The following is a 20774-nucleotide window of genomic DNA, read 5'->3' on the forward strand; positions in this document are numbered from 1 at the left end:
TCCCATATTCCTTTCTAAACTGAATAAATATGGTATTTGCATACTTCCCCCCCCCCCCCCTTTTTTTTTTTAATAAACACAACCGCTGGGCTGATGCAGAAGCAGGACAGTCAAAGGATTTTCCTTAGATACTCAGAGCACTCCTGATCTGCATATTGATTTCAACTCATAATTCCTCATAAACAAAATGGATACACGAGAGAGTCTGGCAATACATCTGTTGGTGCATCTTTCTCTCCGCTCACAGCCAGCAAGCCCGTGCACAGAGACTAAGGCAAACTTGTACTGCAGAACATACTGCCTCAGTGAGAACTGGTACTTTTTGGACAGTTTCCACTTGAAGCTGTAAAGCTGAGATGCAATCAGAAGTGGACACAACCATGCGGCCACACCCGCCAAAACACTTCTAGTGCTAGGGCTCAGCCAAGGTTATCTCACTGATAACCTACATACACCCTGGGGACATTTGTGCAATACGCACATCCACACACTGATGTTTCAAAGGACATAAAACAAAATTTGGCTGTAGCACGTAATTTCCCAGCACTGCCTCAGAGTGCTGCATGAGACGTGCTCCACTCAGCCTTCAGAAAGGAAGCTGGCCTTGATTTAGAGGGATGTATGTGCTTTGTATAAGTGCATACATAACGGCATGCTACTGCCCATGAACAATTTTACAGCTTCCTGAAAATCATATTTTGAGCCAAAAGAAACACTTCTGATTATTAAGACAAGGATCTCTATACCATATACCCCAGAAATTAACCATTCCTGTACTCCACTAAGACCCATCACAAGGTAGCCAGCCTCTGGAAAATTAACTGCTATGGGTCAGTCAAAAAGATATATAATTTAAGGATTTTCATACATTCTCCTACTCAGGTAGAATCCTCTCTTCAAGCCTTCTCTCCAATAATCAAGTGTTTATTGGATCTGGCATAAATATTCAACCCATGCTGCTCATCAGTCTGGTTGGAGAGAGATGGTGGGGGTTCCACCTGAAGTCCTAGGGTGGGTTCTCTTCAAATCTATAAAGTTTTGCTTTTGGCCTCAGTGGAAGTAGGATTAGACCCTAAACAGGTCCACCCATGATGACATAGAGGAGCTTGAAATGGATGAAGGAAGACAATACAAGGAAAGAGAATCTCAAAGCAGGATAGTTTCATCAGATAAGGGTGTATTCTATGCAATAAAAAAAAAAAAAAAAAAAAAAAAAATCACCCTTATCTGCATTACATCAAATATCTTTTGCTTCCAAAAGCCCTTAAGGCTGCAGAGTTTTCAGTTACCTTTTCCCCCCTCTATTTCCACTAGCATTAATACTTTTCCTTAGAAGTCTGCTGCCAGCTGCTGCATGGTCTCTCTGGATATCATGAATTAAATTCTCAGTTTTTCTGACTTTCTTCACCATTAGAAGGACATTTATCAGGTTAAGCCCAGATTTCTTCCCCTGTCTTACCAGCAGAGTTTTGGATGACTAATCAAAGGACTGAATATATATATTAATATATTAAAGATCTCATTCCCCCTTCACTATTTATACTAGTCAATGTCACTTTGACACTATTCTGGCTTTCGACTGCCTGAAAAAAACTTTCTGACTTAAATTCTCTTAAAATGAACATGCTCTCATGAGCAAACAAGAGTGCTATTCGCTCCATCTTTCCCTCCCCCAAGTTAGCTTCAGCTGTCACCAAAAACACAGTAAGCAATTTCCTTCTTGGGAACTATGTGTTCTTGCAGTTATATTCAGTGGACCAGAAGAGTCTGGCATCAGAAAAAGAACTATCTGATTTCTTGGACTCACTGCAAGAGAACCTGTCTTGGCCAGATACAGTTATTACCACCAAGAACCAAGAATTCAGTTAAATTAAAGATGCCCCAGGCATTCACACGCTACAGATACAGCTTTGGGGCTTTGACTGCTCTTTAAAGGGTGCTTCTTCCCGCAGTTATAAGTAACTGTGAGCAAAACACTTCTTAAATTAGTGGAGATTTTCAGAACCACCATCCATGAATCGCTACCACTATTTTAGTAAACAGAAAGTAGTCAACAGCTCTTGAGAACCTTTCACATTTGCCTCTCTTTTCAGGTTGTTCAGATCTTCTGCTCAATTCAGACTGAGCATTTAAGTCAAGATCAAATCTACTATTTTCACCATGGTTTGTATTGCCATCTTTCGCCTTTATTCCCTGTATTCTATTTCTATGCCAAGTTATAAAGAGGGCAATATGGCCTGCAAAAGCAGCTGCACCTTAGACCTGCCTTGAGATACTGAACCTGGGAGTGCCCCTTTATGTCAGGGAAGAGAGAGCTGCTGTGTTCAGATGGCTAATCCTTGTGTGACAACACTTCAACATTGCAGAGAACACTACCTCTGGGCAGCAGCAAAGAAAGAGTACAAAAAGACAAGAGATACAAACCGCCTTCCTAAAAATCTGCTCAAGGCCACAGTTTTTCACAGATCATTTCTACCACGTTTTCCATCTTTTGGCTCACCACATGCAAGCCCAATCCTCAGGCAGACAAAACATCTCTGACAACTTCCAAGCAAGTCATGTCTCCACCCAGATCTGCTCTACTTTAAGTGGCCTTCTCTCACTTCATTAATTGCCCCTTTCCACCACACTGTTAAGGTATGGTGGTAAAAGCAGGTCTGCAAGCGCATGCCTTGCTGTCTCCTCTAGAAAGGGTCCTACCTCCATTTCACAGGAAAGTGCTAATGGGAATTTTATCAAATGTCACGGTGAATTGCATAGCATCTGCTCTCTGCTATGCTCAGGACAACCTTCTCTACAGAGCTTTTCCATGAGGGGTTGTTCATCAGGTCTTATTTTTAAAGAATCTGGGCCAAGTCATCCCTGCTGTAGCTTTAATGACGTCAATGAGCTACAGCAGGGGTGAAATTGGGCCATTATTTTTTATGTCCATATGTCATGTGCCCATTAAAGAAAAGAAAAAAAACACAAAAGAAGATCAAGGAAGAAAAGAAAAGTTATTGAATCAAAAGACTATACTGTACAGAGATTAACATCTAGATGTGGAATGTTTCTCTCTTGTTCCTGCTGTACATTTATAAATATAACAGTTTATGGAAAAAGAAATACTTCTGTAGTGTCAAGGTACAATGTGAGTTCTGTAGTGACAAATTATATTCACATTTTGTATCCTGTTTTGACAAAAAAAATAACAAAAAAAATCTTTACCAGGAAAAGGCCTCTTCAAACCTCAACAAAAGTAAGCAACACAGTTGCCAGTAACTGTTAGTTTTTTCTCCACTGGAAGCCAATATTAATCATACTCTGCATATCACCACCCAGTAGTAAAGCCCAATGGACCTTGTTCTGAGCTCATTTCTTAGTAAATCCAAAACACAACTATACAAATACCAAAACCATGAAATACAAGTTTAAACCTAAACAGTGTTTTCTATGACTATTCAAAGTCTCAAACACGAACGTGAAAAGGGATGCAGCTGAGGAGACCAAGCCTGCCAGATGTAGGGCACCAGCCACAAAGCACAGCAGTTAACAGCTACCACAACACATCACAATTCTGTGCCAATTTTCAGAAGTTGAACTGTATTATTTATCTTGAGCAAGCGTGCATGTGTGTTTTCCACTCACCGTGTGACAAACCATCAGGTACTGCCCTGGGCTGTAAGCAGCGACTCAGGCTAGCCAAACCACAAGATGCATCACAGGCAGCGAGACCTATGACCAGAATTTCTCAACTCCGTATTTAAAAGCCCACTTAACTGACATTTAAGCATGTGAGTAACCATATTCATATGAACATAGGTAAAATTACTCACCAATATGCTTATAGAGTCACACCAATATGCCTTTAAAGCTAGACAGCAAATTTTTCAGAACCATCCAAGAACAGCACCAGATCACAAGAGCTTGGTGTTCAGGTCCTCTACTTTGTAGATAACTCATTTCAAAGCTTAATGGAAGATTCCTTTGAAATCTTTGACCCTAATTCTCCAAGTCTCAGCTGTAGTCAAAGACTAAGTCTTCTTTGCAAAGGCCTTTTCTCCAGTTGTTTTCACTTTGCATTAATGAGTTCTTTTTCCCACAATAAGCCAGAACAGTTTGGGGGTTTGTTTTTTTTTTTGTTTTGTTTTTATTTCTCTCTTCCCTCCCCCCCCCATTCCAGCACTGGAATCAAAATAACTTGAGATGGAAAACGTGTGACCTCCCAAGCCTTTATTTACAGTGTCACAAACCACAAGGGAAGGATCTGTCCAAGTTTTCCAGCTGGAATGGGAACAGCAGGGAAAAAAGTGTCCTCATTTTTGCAGCCGTGATATTTAACACATCACAGAAGAGAAGGAAGGGGAGGAGGTAGGAGAGGTAGAAACAAGTAATGATGCCATGGAAATATCAGATGAAGAGGTCTCAGCCACACAGGTTCACGTGATTACATCCTTTCTCCCCAGAAATAAACAGAGCTTTGTACATGCAAGTGTAATTGCAAAACCAGTCTGACACATTTAATGGGGCTACTTCTTGGCTTTTACATTTTACAAGATTGTAAAATATGGAAACCTTCTGGACTTCTCCTGAATTTGTACAAGTGTTGTAATGACCTCTCTTCATACCACCACCCCTCAAATTAAAACAACAAATACTCTGTCAAAAACAAGAAGCCTAGAAGCAGTGGAATCTTCCTCAGATATTTAAACTGCACAAACACAAATGAACAAGGTTTAGATCTATAGAAAGTTACTTGCAGCAGGAAACTGTCAGTTAGTTTGTGGTTACAACCACACCAGTGTCACAGCTCCTTCCTCCCAGTTAAATACATATGTCCAAACAGTTCCTCATGTCTAGTGTTTCTATTGTAAAAGGAGGAAAACAACCAAAAGAAAAACTCACCCGTATTTCCACTAGAAATTTCATAGTATCAGACTATACAGGAGACTACCTCTTCTGAAAAAAGATCCTTCTGCACCTTTCCAAACATTTATGTCCTAGACTGTCAGGTCTAACTCAGTTTACCTATAATTATCTCCTACCTTTATGAGATCCCATTCCCCCTCCCTTACTAATCAGCAGCTCCCCCTTCTCCCTGTCTGGTGCTTTAACAAGTGCCACACTAACCCACAACCTTTAGATGCTGAGATAAGGGAATGCCACAATTGTACTGCTCCGTTACGCTGCCAGACAGGGTTCCTCTCCCTGCCAATACATAAGCAGCCATAACCCAGCTCTCTGAAGTGTTATCACCTTGATCTAACTCACTGTAAAGTGTTTTGCAGTATAGTCTGTGAAGGATCCAACACGAGGATAGATTCTCTGCGTTCAGTCGGTTTCCATAAACTCACCCCTTACAAAGGGTACAATTCTCATGTCACAGGTCCCACAGTAAGTCCTCTGGTAAATACAGGATGCAGAAAAAGGAAGATTAAGCCCCACTTTGTGTCCTTATAAAAGGGTGCAGGGCTATTGAAGGGAAAAAGCTTGTCACATTACACAGCCAGGGATGGAGAAGTACCTAAAATCACAGCACAATGTGGCATAGGTGCTGCAGGCAAAGCAGGGAGTGCTAGAAGGGCATCAGAAGAAACCAACTGCAAAGCAAACCTGTGCTTCCTTTTGACAGGACACCGTACACTCCTTCAGTGATGTGCACAAATTGTTTAGAGGGGACACCACTTCTCCAGTGCACAAGACCTCTGTCCCCAGCCTGCCTCACATCTTCTCAGGCTAAGGCACCCTGTAATTCCACCTGCTTTCACCTCATCTACTTTCCCCTCTCCTATATATTGGCCTCCTGCCCAATGTCAGTCTCTGCCTCTTCTCACAGAGGGAAACACTCCTCATCCCAACGAGGCTTCTGCAGCTGCACGACCAGTGGAAACACAAAAAGGCAGTGCAGTGCCCCTGGACAGCTAGAAGTGAGGACGCTGAGGGACAGAGCAGCAGGTACCTCCTTATTCTGCATCAGCATCCTCCATCTCCCCCATCATACTGCTTCCACTGCCGGCTTCTTGCCAAGGTCCCACAGCCATGCTTTGAACATCACAAGCATTTACAGCTTGCACATGTGCCCCTCAGATTCTGCTCTGCCTTCCTCCTTGCACCAGGGATTGAGAACACTTTCCTAGATTTTGAAATAATTCTATGCAAAATACTCCCAGGTGTGACTTGCAGAGGATCCTCCTCCCATTATTTTTGCTTTGCCCAGCAGTTTGGATTCAAAGCCTCCGGGTTTGGAAAAACAAAGGGCTGCACAGGGATGCTGGCAGGATAGAGGGCAAAATTATCCAAGGCCTACAGCATTTGCCTGGACATTGCTATTCAGCTTTTTGTTTTCATGAATGCTGCATTCCCTGTCAAGGTTTAAAACCCATTTTTCTCTCTACATTCCTTACCTGCCAATCCACGGACGTTACTTGCTCTCTAGTGACGCAAGTCACACGGATTCATTTTGCTGTGAATACAATTCTGAAGGCAGTTTCCCCTCACCTGCCCAGGAAATTAATGACCACTTGGGCACCTCTCTTACCAAGGATCGTCAGCCCTGTTAAGTCCTTCAGGCAAGTGAAATGAGTAGAGCCACAGCCTCAGGGCAAAGCAGACCCTAAAACATTGCTAAGGATTGCATTTCTTCTTTGCTGTTACCACTAATTCAGAGAAACACACTCTCCTCTACAACGGCCTACAGGGAAGTAAAGGAAGAGCACGCAATCTAAAGCAAGGGAGGCAAAGCTCTTGGGGCATAGAGGTTCTCCCTTAGCACGGGAGCACAAATTCACATGGCAATTAATGCCTCTGTGAGCATGAACTCCTCTGTTAAAGCTGCTGACAGTAGCTTTTGTTCCCAGAGAGACCTGTCCACAGCTCCTTCAGAGAGCTGCGGTGGGCAGAAGGGAAGCTGCCAGGCTCTCTCCCGAGGAAATCAGGTATTCCACAGAGGGAGAAGCCGCAGAACTGGGAGCAGCCTACCCAGGCTGGCGCCTTAGCTCTGCTAATCCTGAAGAGAGAGGCTTCAGGAAGGGAATCAACATGGGGAATGATGATGAATTCATTTGGAGTGAATTTCCCGACAGGAGATAATTAAGGTATTCAAATCACTCTTAGTTTTCAAGGATTTCTGGTAACGATATTGCATGTTAATACAGAGCTGGTGTCACTGTGGTTTCAGTGTAACTGCTGCAACCCCAAGGTATAGATGTGGAGAAATTGAAAATACATTTCAGTCTGGTAAGTGAACAGTTTCAGACCCAAACTCATTTATCCTCTCTCTGTTCTTCCCAGCAATTCATTGCCCTTAAAGCAAAAACAAGCAATTTTTGAGTTTTAGCATCCAGCAGCAAAACCACAGAGCAGCTATACCACAGAGAAACACTTGGTGGAGTTAAGAGTTAAAAATACCCTTTCTGATGGTGAGGAACATACTGGAAGAAAATAAGAAGATGCAAAACTATACAGTCAGTCTAAAGGCTGGCACCCAAGCTATTGAAAAACTCATGTTCAGCCACTAATTTTGTAGGCAGATTTAACACTGATGCACATTTCTAGAATTCACAGAGAAGAGGTTTGGTGAGAGCTGGACACGTACACAGTGAACCCACAAGCAACACTCCAAAGGTTACAGCATAAGGGAGTAGCAGGTAGATACATCCATGAAATCTCTTAACATTTACTTGTTAAAACACACCACAGGGGACTTGCTTCCCAATCTACACTCTTTACTGGGGAAGTTCTGCATGTCAATCCTCTTGGCAGTGTAAAGCAAATTAAAAGTTCAGAGGGCAAAAAAAGGTAGAAATTAACAACAGTTTTATGGCAGTACCAGAGGCTGCACACTGTTTATTTCAACACAAATAAAATGCAACAAGGTTAAGATCTTTTGGGGGAAAAGACCCACACAAGATTTAAATATACACAAAAAATTTATGTTAATGGCACATCCCATGCAGCCATTCTCCCTTTTAATTTATTTATTTGAAAGTTTTCAATAAACAAGGATGCTGACTAAAGAGAAAAAGGTGGGGAGCCTGAGTTTTCTTTAAAATACGTTTATTACCAATATACATGTCTATGCAATTTAAGAAAACCATGTCCTGTGACTGCCAAGCCCTTCTCAAAGGCAACTCATACAGACATTCTTCCACAGTCCATTTTATCACATTTCCCCCTGAGCATCTGTTCAAGTGGAACCCAAGCTAAGGTTAAACCCCAGTCTCACCAGCAGCATGCTAGTATCCGTCAGACTCATTGCCATTCTACCTAGTAACATCTAAATGTTTTTTTCTAATACAGAAGAAAAAGAACAGCCATCCAGCTGAAATGCCAGAACCTACCTTCTGCAAAAAATCTCTCTAGATGTTTCTGAATGCAGGAGGGAGTAAAGACAGCATTGCTGAAAAAGGTTGTCACTGTTGGTCCACATGTGTCAACATTCTAGAGAAAGATAAAACACAGTTGCTTAACTGCCATGCCCATGGGAAATCAACAGCAAGAATAAAGCTGCATTATTTTCACAGTTACCTCATGCTAATGGCTCCTATGCAAACAACATAAAGCTACAACATTTTATAATTGCACATCAGAGTTTCTCTGCAGACATCCCTCCGGTATGTCAGAAATTCAATACGTGATAGTAGGCGGCAATGAGCACCTCAGGGATTTAAAGTGCGTTCCAAGCCATGAGTCATCATCATCTCTAACTCATGGAAATTTAAAAAAAAAAAAAAAAAAAAGAGAGAGAGAGAAGAAAATACACACACACGCACATTGCACTGACCACTCTCATGTGCTCTCTCTGTACAATACTATAACTTCCCCCCCAAAGCATTTCCCTTTTAAATAAGGTGTTGAACAATTTCCACGAAGGGGACATCACAGACAAAAAAACATCCCATTGCAGCGTTCTTCCAGATAGCTCCCCAGAGACCAGGCAGGATCCCACATTCAAGGGTGGAAACAGAGCTGGAGCTGCCTTTATAAACGCCACAAGTCCTTTCACACCGGGAGGAGGATGAGAAGGCACCTCCCATGGCCGCCGCAGAGGACAGCCCAGCCAGGCCCGAGGAATGGCAAAGACACAGGCCATGAACCAGCAGCCCCCAGGAGGACAGATCCAGCTCCCTTCCCACACAGCTCGGGAAATGTCAATCCCAGGCAGCCCCTTTATACTTCGTTTTCCAGCCATCAGCCACCTGTTTTCCCCCAAGGCTGATTTTTGTCAGGAGAGCTGAGGGCCAGAAGGAACTTGTAACCGTTACCTGCCGAGCAGCTTATGTAGTTTGCTTCGCTATGCCAAGCGGCCCGTTGCTTTTCTAAGATTCCTTCAGGCAGAGTCTCATCATTACCTCCAACCACTGGAAACTGTTTTTAATGCTGCTTTTAAAGCATCTAGTCTGCACTTTAGGGCACACACACGTGCTCCCCGCTCCCAGCCATCACTCGCCTCTCTTAGATCTCCCCAAATATATTCAAGTTCCTTTAGGTCGTCTTTAATTTTTTGGTTTCTCTGTCCCTGCTGTCCTCCAAGTGACAGCCAGAACAGAGCAACGGCTCTCAGTAGTGCAAGGTCTAACAGGGCGGACGGAGAAGGGAAGGCTGGAGTACTTGCAGCCGTTCCCCTGACGAGTGACCCACGGGCAGCCAGCACGGTTTCATGAAGCCGACGGAGATCAGAAGACAGCTTGCCTGTTCCTGGGGGGAGGACGGCCTCAGCAGCTCCCACACGCGCTCCTGAAAACCACCCGCTCAGATTAAAGCTGCCTTTAACTCGCTGAACTCCCCAGCAGCAGAAATATTTCTTTCCCCTTTGGGTCAGGAAGGGCAGAGTTTGTCCTTCCCTGTAGCAGGAGCTGCATTTTGCACCAGAACATGCAAATCTGGGTCCACGTCCACACAAAAAAAGCATCTCCTCGATTGGGACCTGGATCCAAGCCTTAAGACCAGCACCCACAATGAAAGGGTTATACAAAAAGTAAATAAAACACCAACACACTCCACCCCCTGCACCAAAGGACCTGAAATGCTTGGAAAAGCCACTGATACCTTTTAGCTACAATACCCTGCTTCAGTTAACAGACAGATTTATGTCTTACCAACAATTTTTAAAAAAGTAACCGCTCTTTACTCTTGTACCTTCTTGCACAGCAATTTTAAAAAATAATAGCGCTTGCACAGGTCAGATTCATCCTGGAGGAAGAGCAAATGTGAGTAACATTTCAGGACCATTAATCTCAGAGATCTCACCAAGAGCAAGCAGCCAGACAGCTTAAAAATATATTTAGTCCACAAATGCTTATTAACGTCATTTGCTGATTCACAGCCGAGCCAGTCGCATGGAGCCCAAACACCACTTCTGCTTTCCCAGGCGGGGTTTAAAAAAATAAAAGTTGAAAAGAGTTGGGCATCAAGTCGCTTAACCTATCTCAAAACCTTCTGTGATGCAACTATTAGATGTGGATCTATCTGAGCTGGAATCTACAGGTCCAGTCCGTAGTCCCATGGTTTAGGAGTCTGATCTGAGTTTCAAAGACAAGGGATTCCCATGTGCCAGGTCTGGCTCATATACAGCTTTCCACTGTGGTCTCAAAGCAGCCACCACACATCTGCATCCTCATCTGCGCAGCACAGAGGAAACACTCCTGCCCCACAATGGTATTACATCATTTGCTTAGCTTTGCCAGGCACTTTGAGAGTTGAAAGCACCAAGTATGAACAGCCAACCCTATCCAACTATCCAGGATGAGTTACAATTCAGTATTTGTAATACACATACATAGATGCAGTTGTCTTACACACTCACTGGATGCCATTCCTTGATGTCACCCAAATATGACTGCAATGTGCTACAAAGCTGAATCTTAGTTTTCTTCTATTGACTATCACTCTTGTTCCCAATATTAATACAGTCAAGACCAGGTCATAAATAAAATGGACTCTGCAGGCTTACAACAAAATTAACAGTGAAAATCATTACTACTTTTAAAATTACATCTTGAAATCAACTGAAGAAAAATATTTGATGATTTGAGAGATAGAAACCTGTGTCAAGAATTTGTGCACGCGCTTTGGGGCAGAATTAACCCACTAAATTCTTAAGGAATCCTTTAAGTAAATTTTTTTTTTCATAAAGGGAAATTTAAAGTATTTCTTCCCCTACTGTTATACACAGTGTGATGATTTAAAGCCTAAAGGATCTTCTCTCTAAATCACCTATTCAAATCTGTATGATGGAAATATATTCAAATATAACATTTTAATCTTGCTTTGCATTTGAACTTTTAAATGCTTTTCCAGGAAAGCAAATGCCTCATTAGTCCTTTTAGCCATTCTACCATACTGATCTGCAAGTAAACAAGAATCCTCACATTACCTTTCTTTTTTAAAAGGATTAATTATATCTACATAGTTTTTTAATGCAATATACATGTAGTCCGATTGAGTCTTGTCACTTTTTAAATGTTATACAACAATTCACTCATCAAGTGCATCAGGATTCGTCAATACCTACCCTACATTTGTTTTCACAATCTAGGCAAGTTTCTGTACATGCTGGATATGCCAGACAACATCCTCCCAAAAGGAACATCCACCATAACCTACACTTAAGTAAATAAATTTTAATAAATGGAGTCAGCCCAGAGCCCTGCTCCATTTCACTGGTTTTGCAGAGCAGAGCGCAGTTCTCGGAATTAGTCAGGGGCCTGGATCCAGGGTTTCAGAAGGAGTTTCAGTGTTCAGTTGACCCACTGTGGGGGCAATCTTGAAAACCTCACTGGGTAGCTACGCAAACCTGGAACAGCACACACAAAACCTCCTTAATTTAAGAAAATCAATCTTCCTACCTGCTTTATTCTTTTTTGTTTCAGGGTTGTAGTTTTTCCTTTTTTGTAGATTGGGGAAGGATGAAAAAACTTCTTATTTTCAGTGACAGCAAGTCTGAAACAATTATTCCAAACAGAAAGACAGAGCTCTCTACACACTTGCTAACAGTACTGAAATCAAAAGTGATTAAAAGCAAAAACATTTCTGAACAATAGAAACTGAAAGTATTGCCTTTAGGAAAACGTAAGCACCAGCATTTTCTCTACAGTAAATACTGAAAGTAACAGATAATTAATGTAGTCTAGGACATTATGACATACTTATAAAACTTGTTTTCTGGAATAATCATGCACAATTCACCTCAACTGTATTCCCAAGTCATCACTTTTTAAAGTCACTGCAATACGCAGAGGCTTCACTGATGCTACTCTTAATTTACTTATTTTTAGGTGTGAAAACAGATTACCAATGCAAACTTTTTACTCAAAACCTGTCAGTTTTAAGCCTCTTCTAGATGGATAATAATTAACTCTCTCTGCATTTCAGAAACATTTTGTGGTAAGTGGTAATCAAATACACAGTTAAAACTGCTTCTGTTTTAAAATTATACTACTGAAGCATGGGAGACTTCAGCAATATTAAACAAGGGACACATTTGTCCAAAGCAAGCCACGAGGAAAAAGCAATGCAACAAAAACATTGAGAAACATGAGTTAATGCAAGAGTTCCCAAAAGGCTAGAAGAATATTTTTATTACGGGTGATTTGCAAAGATGAGCGTTACAAACTTCTTCCCTTTCTCAAAAGGCTTTCAAGGAAGCATCTCTCCAAGAAGTCTCTGGGTATCGGAGGGGCTCAGAACAGAACCCATACAAAGGCCACATTTGGCTTTGGAGCAGCATGACAGTTCATCACCCAAGGATGTGAAAGCAGACCACAGCTATTAGTAGACAGATTCACATGCAAATACATTTTGCAAGGAGAAAGAGGTGCCACCCAGCAGGTGGCAAGCAGCTCATACTTAGCACAAATGTTGAAAACACTATATTACACTAACAGAACTGGCATTTACCTTTTCATGGAGGACAATTAATTATAAGATGCTTTCTGCTGGCTTCTGAAGGCTTCTCTGCTTGACTGATGTGTTGCGCTCCACTTTTCAGTTCTTTCTCCTAAGAGGTACTATCACTGCCACCACTAAAACACTTTATACTGGGGGGACGGGCAGAGTTCCCACCTCGCCGTTACCGGAACAAACACACTTGGTGAGGACCACAGGCCAGAACACGCACCACCCTCGTGCCCGAGATCAGAGTCCTGTCGAGCAAGGGCAAAGGCAACAGAAAGCGAGATTCGCATGCTGTTTCTGCAAAGTCAGAGACACTGACAGCACTATCTTGCAGGGATAAATGAACTAGCAAAATTGTTCCCAGCAAACACCACAGCTGTTTTAGCTCAGTCTACTGCTTATGCACAATCTGCATGAATAAATACTAAGCCCTAACAAGTGTCAGCTGTGGTCAAACACTGCATGCCCATGGTTTGGAAGCATCAGTTTCAGAACACAGATAGTCACAAGAGTCCTTTATCTTCAGAGGTGTTTTCTGTTCTCCTGTCAGTTAGTCACCGTAAAACAATAAGGGGATATAAGTGAGCAACCGAAAAGCAACGAACCAGACAGAAATAAATTCAAAATCCTGAAGAAGTCTGTAATCAGAGGAACAGGCTCCAGGACATGCCAGGAAATTAATCAACATGCAAGATAAATGCAGCAATTAACTAGAAAATATGAGCAGCTTGGAAAGGCACCTAGACCATTTTCCCCTGTCTGATGCTTGTAGTATCTGGACCCACCAAAGTGCCTCTAGGGTTATGTTCCCTAAGGAACACAGGGTCCTGCCCTCACTGTAAGGAGCCAGACCCAAAGGGAAGTGAGAGAAAGCAAACAGCAAAATGTTTCCAGAAAGCTGCCTGGGATCTGGACTTTGCTGTAGCTATAACAAGCTTTTCATTTGCAAAGCCCTCTTCCTCCTTTCTTACAAGTCATTATTCACCTACATGAAATGGGAGATTGGGGTGTGAAGTGTTACAACCCATTGCTCTGATTAGGCTGCAAGAAAAATACATTAAAAAAACCCCTACACTCTGTATGCACCCTAACAAGATTTTTATGAACCTCACGAGTCTAAAGTGGGAAGAGTTCACATTTAACATCACACACCAGCAGTGGCAACCTGTTCCCCACACCCTCCAGGACAGAGGACGACCTCCTGCCTCCATGGTGGGATCCCAGGAACTGCAAACAGCAGCATCTGCTCCACCCTGGCACAGTATTATTTTTGAGGTGGGCAGTTATGGATTCAGATCTTAAAACGCAGCTTTTATAAGCATCTGTTTAGACCCAAGTTTCAAACTCCCCTCTGAGAGAAGCATAACCTACAAGAGGGTTCTTTTTCCAGCAGCACGAAAGTGGAGGAAGCAGGGAAAAAAAAGAAAAACCCTCTTGGTGGGTTCAGCACCTGCGTATGCTAAAGGCACCTGATGTTTTATGCATGAGAATGCTATCACCCCTGTGAAGTTTTCTAAGTGAATCAGCCAGACAGGGTCTCTACAGCCTGCTTTTAGGAGGACCTTTTTTTCAAAAATTTATTTTAATTCAACCATTTGATTTATATTGCTTTCCAGTCATTTCCAGCTAGGTATATTTCAAGCAGAGAACTCTACATCAACTTCCACCTTGTCCCTTCCCATACAAATGTGGTAATTAGCACAGAAAAATTAGTTGACTATGCAGTATTTCACCTTAAATAAAGCAGCTCAAGAAATAATACACCATTTAATTGGTACTTGACAGCCAGGGAAGAAACACAGTGTCTCAGTAACATGCTCAAAGAGGGTTTGAAATCCATTCGTAGACCTTGATGGAAGGCTGTCCTTGTCAACGAAACCCACAATCCATAATAATGCTCAGTATTGTGCTTTTATCCTCTGTTTTATCAAAGCTCATCTGCTGATCAATGAGGAGTCCCATGGAATAGCACTCTGAATTTCAATGTCAACACAGCAGTACTGTGGTAATGATCGAAAATATTTACATATTGCCTCATTGATTGTGGGGTGTTCTTTTTCAACCATCTGGCTACTGGGCACTAATTTTTTTTTCATTTTATCTTATTTTTAGGGTTTTAAATAGTTGTAAAGCAGGTTATTTTAACATCTTTACAGCTAACATCCAGCATTCCAACTGAATCAGGTTCTCCTGTTATTTTTAACCCAGAACACTAGCAATAGCATTAATCAATTTCATCCCATCTCAGGGAAGGGGGAAAAAAAAATTTCTTAACAAGGACAAAACCAACAAACACCTGCTCCGTGCTTACCAGAATGATGTGCCAATTCAGCTACATAGTCTCATTTTTAATGTGACTCAAGGGTGTCACCATTTTGACAACAGATGAGTCAAATGGAAATATGTCAGTCACTCTGCACTCGTTGCCAGCCTCGAGATAAAGAAACCCTGTAAGGGCTGTTTTTTTCACCTCCAGATGGAATACCTTATGATGACTGCAATGCTAAGCCCCTGGGCTCTGTAGTGCATGCCTGTGTTTATACTGCCTTTAGTAACTGCTCAAGTTATCCAAGCCAGGCAGTTCAGGCCAGCTGCTGCCATACACACTGCAGGGATAAAGCTTAAACAAGCACCAATTACTCTCCCTCCCGTTCCCCTGGCTGAGTCTGGGCACCCGGAGAGTCGCCTGGCTCCCCCCAAATGTCACCTGCAGTGCTTCGCACCTGCGGCCAGCTGGGTACGCCTCACCTGGCTGCAACCTCTGACGCTCAGCAAGTCCAGAGATACCCACCTGGGCTACATAAAGCAAGAAACCCTGATGAGAAACAGGGATTTAACCTCAGGAAAACCCAAACCAAAGCAAAAAGCACCTCTCTGCAAGGTGCTCTGAGCACCAACAGGTTGCACTCCCCCAGCACAGCACAAGCCATTTTAGTTAACTCTTGCCTTGCTGATCCCAGGTTTCCATGTAAAAATAAATTCTGAAAAAGCTTTGAAAAGCTTATCTACATGCATTCTTCTAGGAAGTTTAAGAGCAGGTTAAGTGAAATATGCAGGAAGGACTGACATCTACAAGATCTAGAAGTTTGCTGCAAAAGACCTCTGCAGAATACTTGATAGGAATATTACAAAGATGGTTCTCAAACAGTTGTCAAACTGATTTCAAGAGGTTTTTTCAGTGGCTCCAAACCTGTTTATAATCAGAAGCTGACTCTCCTAGCTGCTGGTACCATAAACTTGATTTACAAAGAACGGGAGGTCTAAAAGTCAAATTATATTCAGCCTTTAAACCAGAAATAAAAATACCCTCTGAACACAGTTTAGCTGATGATTTTGGTAACAATGTTTAAGATAAAACATTACCTCCTTTCTTTCAGTTCTACTTTGATAACAAGGAATAAAACACAAGTTCTGTCAGCAAAATGACATACAGACAACAAAAGACAGCAGGGAGGGAAAAAAAGGGCTCTAACACATCTACCTTTGATAATACAGATGCTTCATCAGACAATGAAATCTCCCCTTTATGTCAAGCTCCTTTTTCTGCTGGGGGAACAATATGAAGGAGAAGGACAGAAGGAGGACTGAAGGCAGCTCTTTCCCTCCATCCTCTCTGCCCAGATGTTTTTGCAGACATGATGCAGAAGACCTGGCTCTTGACCTAATGAGGTCTACTGAAGGCCAGGCACAGAAGGAAAAGCACCTACGAAACACAGGGAGCAGTTTTCCTTGCAGCTTTGCATAAATAGTTATTGCTGTTAGAAATCAGTTTATAAGACTATATAACTCTGAAAAGTTTTACTATCCAGAGTTTTCTTCCCCTGCACCCCGACACAGTGATGCTGCATTTCCAATACTACTATTTCTCTGAGCAGAGCATCAAGCGGAGATACCAAAGTGGACACCCTCAGCAAGGCAAGTCAAACCATCTCTTGCTCTTCTAAACAAAATGATAGATTAAAACTGGGAAGCCAGAGCAACACACAGAATCTGTACTAAAAAGTTTAATCCTTCAAGTAGGCTTGCCCAAATATGCGCTTCCCTCTCACAGTGGTAGTGCGTTAGATAAATGTGCCTTTTTGAAATGCCCATTTATAGGCATTAAATGTAAGCAAAAGACAGCATTAAAAATTATTCCGTAGTCCCCAAAAAGACAAAAGATATATTGTGTCCATGTTAAACACATTTTTGAGGATATTTGATAAAAGATGTTTACCATCTGTTGAAGTTAAAACTTGGAACAATATTTTACAATCCAGATACAGGTTAGACAAATAATGGGTCCCAGGAGTTTGGATAAATGATGCTTAAAAACAAGGGACAGAGGGAAAACAAAACAAGCTATCTGCTCTTCTCCTTCTCCATTGGTTTGCTTTGGTGGATCATGCTAGCCCTGCTCAAAAAATAACAGCCCACCTGGAAACAATGAAGACAGAGCAAAACTAGAGACAGAAAACTCTGGGATTTTTACTGTTGCTTCTACTGAATTGTGACCTGTAACATTTCAGATGTCTGCTACTGGTTTACCCTTGTTTAAAACAGAAGCAATCCTCCACCTTTGCTCGTAAAAAGCACTGAAAGTCAGCCATGGAGAGTGCTACCGAGGAGATGAGGATGGCAGAGAAAAAGCAAACGAGAGGGCTTCCTCCCCCTTCTGTTCTTTTTCACAAAATAGCTCCAAGTTATTTACATACTCGTATCCTGAACTCCCCCTCCCGTTTCACAGTTTGCAGTTAACTCTGCATTCTGCTGGAGATAACACGTGTTTAGCTTTCAGCATGTTTAGGCTAGAACACCCTCTGAACATAACGCCAGGTCACCAAGCCCACAGAGGGAAGTACTTCCAGATGCAGAGACTGGCTAGATGATAACAGACAGAAATATGAGGCTCCATCTCTCCACCACCCTGAAGAAATCGACCTACTCGGTGAAGGAGACAACTAAACAGCTTGGCAACGCCTACAACTGGTGCTCAACCTCAGATCCAGTGAAAAGATGTAAATATTTAGATTTCAATTTCATCTGATATGATAAATATAAAATGTCTATTTCCTTCTTTAAAAAAAAAGGAGCATTAAAATAGGTAAGCCACCCACACAGAGAAAATGATTCTGCAGTGCTTCTACCTTTAGGAGGAGGTTATTTAAGTTATTAAGGTATTGATCTTGAAACAAATGACAGTCACAAGTGAAGTTATTCCCATTGAATTGTTTTCTGACATACATAAAACATAATTACAGCCCATTATTTTTTTACCTCTTAAGAAATGCCCACAGCCCTTCAGGGTTCCCTATGGAGTGATAACTCTGACTCCATCCCACATCATCTGAAAAAAGCCCCAGAGCGATCCACCAAGTCCCGAACCAGACTCCTTACAAGTAACCCGTACAAGACACAGCAGAAGCTGAACTGCAGTTTACCGCGGCTGTACTATAAAAACCTGAAATCCTTCCATAACCTTTTAAAGCACATAATGGAATTAAGGCCCCACTACACATCCAGAGTTAACACTCATGCAAATATCAAACTTCTTTGGAGCTGGAGATAACACAGCCTCGCCCCTAAAGCGCCAAGATAGGCCAAAGCACTCAATGTGCTATTGTGATTACACACTCCCATCCTCCAAATTAGCTGTTGTGCCATTAAAGAGAAACGCCTTCTCAGGTCATTCCTCTGTGGGTTAAGTCAGCTAATATACTTGAATTAGTGTCCCAAAGCTCAGCAATTCTTATGTAAGTGCCAGCAATCCAAACAAATCAGAGTTAACTTCCCGGTCTATTACAAGAATCGCTGCCATGATGACTAATTATGAAACTTTCAACTGTTCGCTCACTATTATCTTTCCCAAGTCCTCCTAGTTATACTGCAATGATCAGATGTGCCTTCCCAGCTAGTAGCAAACTACCTCTTGTTTTATTACTAGATTGTCCGGACCTCTGCTCCCCCCCACCCATGATGAGACTATAGAATCTGGTGGAAAACCCCCCGAGTAGAAATCCCAATATCTGACCTCAGACAGGAGACTGAGCTGTTTAAAGGAACAAAAAAGGATGAGTGACAAATCACTTTTCCTCGTCGCATCGAGGGAGTCTCTCCAACTTACCTAAGCTCAGCTGCTTTCCTGCAGAGGAGAGTTTTAAGGTTCCTGCTTACAACGTCAGGGCACTCACCAACCTCGGCTGTCCAAGCACAACAAAGTCAGGACTGTAAAAGCTGTGCAGAGTTCTCACTATGCAAGATACTCAGTGCTCAGGGTTGGGTTCTTTTTGTGGGGAAAAAAAAAAAAACACACCAAACTTGAGGTCCACAAGGATGCAGATTTCTGGCTGTTGTAGCTGTTCAAATCTGTCTGAGCAAGATTTTCTAGAGGCTGTTTAAAAGCCAGAAGAAGAAAAAAAAAAAAAGAAAAAAATCTAATTTGGAGTCCTCATGCGCTAGCTCGGTAAGGAGAGGCTGAAGATCAGCCTTTGCTGCTAAGGGTTGTTGAAAGACCCAGCCGCTGCTCAGGGTGCCCACGCTCCTACCCCGACAGCTGCCTGCTGCCCAGCACACTTCTGAGTCAGCCGAGGTGTTTGCTTTCCGCTCCTGTCCCTCGTGGCATTGCGGCGGCAGAGTCAGAGCGCTGGTATGTGCCCTCCCGCCAGCCAGCAGCCCAGAGGACGCAGGAGCAATGACCCCGACACCTTCGCTCCTGAACTTGAGAGCACCCTGCCAGGGCTGACAGCTTTGCTGTAGCTTTCCACACCGTTCGTTGACCTGGGCTGCCTTACCCACCAAACCCAAGGTAACTGTACCCTCGTTACCATCCCTTGCATATGGAAGCCCACACGCTGGAGACGCCGTCTTCCCTCTCAGGAAGAGGCACTAAATTTCCCCTCCTGGATGGTCTTTCATCGCAAAGCCAGCACCTTCTTGCTGGGGTCTCCGCAGATGCGCCCGAGCTCTCCAGGGCAGGTTTTAGCCCCGTGCTTATTAGATTTCTTCCTGCTCTTTCATGGAAAATCATGCAGCTCCCTGCACCCACAGAGGCTCAATAACTATTCATCTCCACTTGCCTAAGCAACCTCTTATTTCTCCTCCCCTCTGAAGCTTGACTCTGTGTCACACATACTCAGGAAGGGTTGCAGAAGCAGGAAGCAGCTCTGTCTCCAGATACTGCCATCTCTCAGGAGGGTCCACTGGATCCCCACGGCCACCCTTCAAAAAGAAAGATACCTTTTTCCCTACTGGTTTTGAAGTACCGCAGTGTGACCAGTGTGATTTACTGAAGCATTTTGCTGTGAGCTTCTAGAGATATTTTTCTTTTTTTATTAAAAACAAAAAACATAAAAACCCCACCATCAAAACAGTCACACCAGCAAAACCCCTTGCCTATAGAAAATGCACAAGTATGACTTCAGGAGCTCTGCGTATTGACTTGGCATCACACTGATTAAAACTCCTGAGGTGATAGGATCTGAGTTGGCCCCATGCTAAATTGTTTTTTCTTCTTCTTACATTAAGAACATCTAAATATCATTCATTACTTTGTTCATTTAAAATTTCGTAGGACTCCTGGCATGGACAACCATGATCAGAGAAGCCACATTCCCTCTCAGTTCACGGGTCAGTTCAGACAGACTCCTCTGCCCCAGTACAATGTTGTGGCATTTGGATTTCCTCCAACACCCAGGAAACAAAGTTAAAAATAAAGTGTTTTATTTATTCCCTCCCCCCACATTAATTACTCCATTTCAATTCACACTGAATACTACAGAACATTTTTGTTTATAAGATGCTTTCAGACTCAAAATTAAATTTAGACATATCTTACTAATTTGGAGAGCTAAACAGAAATATTAATTGCATCATACCCTATGTCAGCCAGCTTTAAAATTAAATTATAAGGCATCTTCACCATT

At 42.5% G+C, this 20774-nt stretch overlaps 1 protein-coding gene across 7 annotated transcripts in view; it reads right to left on the reverse strand.

The window, feature by feature from the left end:
* The window catches only part of PITPNM2 (phosphatidylinositol transfer protein membrane associated 2), a 143230-nt gene that overhangs the window by 118452 nt on the left and 4004 nt on the right, over positions 1–20774 (reverse strand). For 5 of the 7 annotated variants that reach the window (XM_049805864.1, XM_049805863.1, XM_049805861.1 and 2 more), the window contains exon 2: positions 8319–8418. The gene's annotated coding sequence lies outside the window, so the exon portion shown is untranslated. Of the gene's footprint in view, positions 1–8318; positions 8419–18129; positions 18231–18976; positions 19001–20774 lie in introns of those variants that run through there. The other 2 variants (XM_049805860.1, XM_049805859.1) reach the window with 2 other exon arrangements.

This window comes from Accipiter gentilis, chromosome 7, assembly GCF_929443795.1.
Source record: "Accipiter gentilis chromosome 7, bAccGen1.1, whole genome shotgun sequence".
NCBI lineage: Eukaryota > Metazoa > Chordata > Aves > Accipitriformes > Accipitridae > Astur > Astur gentilis.